Genomic DNA, 915 nt, shown 5'->3' on the forward strand with positions numbered 1-915 from the left:
CAGTTCCAAGACCTGAGTCTATAAGAAGGCCTAGCAGCCTTGAGCCACAACACAAGTAAGATGTTCAGCTACGTTGCTGCAGAGACTATGTGGAGGAGAGACCAACTGAAGGAGACAGAGAACCAGCTGAGGCCCAGGCTTAGGTGTCCTTGCCATGGTACCTGTCAGGCTTGCGAGTGAAGAGTTATAAATGCTTGAGCCCCACCCTCAACCTTACAACAGCTACAGAGACCCTAAGTGAGACCAGAGGAAGAACCATCTAACAAAACCTATTTAAATGTAATGGGAGAGAAGATGATGGCTTTTTCTCATGATGGTCTGTAGATGTCACTATGGGGAATGCCAATATGCCAATGGTTTAGCTGATGCCAGGAGGAGTAGGAAGCTCTTATAGGGGGTGGATGTGTCTTGTGGTTAAAGCTTGGTGAGAAAAATTAGATTATTAAATTTCCAAGGTCCTGTAAGGCGGGTTATCAACCACTCTCTCATGGCTACCCTCTCCCCAGTCCAGGCTCCCATTGCTTTACAACTTCATTCCCTACCACCATTTGCCTACCTGGTTCTTGAGGTTGGCTGGATGTATCATATAGTCACAGCCACTAGAGGAGAATAGGAAGGAGAAGGCCAACACCCTTTACCGAAAGAAAAAGCAGCTCCATGAGACTACAGAAACAGGCTGAAAAGAATGTGGAGAAAAAAACTGACAGATACACAGAGGTCCTCAAGCCTCATGGAATCCTGGTCTAAGCACAATAAAATTGACTGTTAATTCCTTACAAAATAAAACTAGTGGGAGAAATAGCATGCAAGTGCTCTCTGAATTCAGTCTTTGTTAAGGCTTAAGCTGGCTTGGATCATTTGAACATCCACTCTCCAGAATGACAACCCACAGAATATACAGAATAATTAAATGGC

At 44.6% G+C, this 915-nt stretch overlaps 1 non-coding gene across 1 annotated transcript; it reads left to right on the plus strand.

Annotated features, from left to right (window-relative positions):
* The first annotated feature begins 289 nt into the window (after positions 1–289).
* On the plus strand, positions 290–375 carry LOC118668735. The gene has a single exon (XR_004971740.1). It is a non-coding gene; the product is annotated as a small nucleolar RNA SNORD35 (small nucleolar RNA).
* The last annotated feature ends 540 nt before the right edge of the window (positions 376–915 follow it).

Source organism: Myotis myotis, unplaced genomic scaffold (genome assembly GCF_014108235.1).
Source record: "Myotis myotis isolate mMyoMyo1 unplaced genomic scaffold, mMyoMyo1.p scaffold_m19_p_13, whole genome shotgun sequence".
NCBI lineage: Eukaryota > Metazoa > Chordata > Mammalia > Chiroptera > Vespertilionidae > Myotis > Myotis myotis.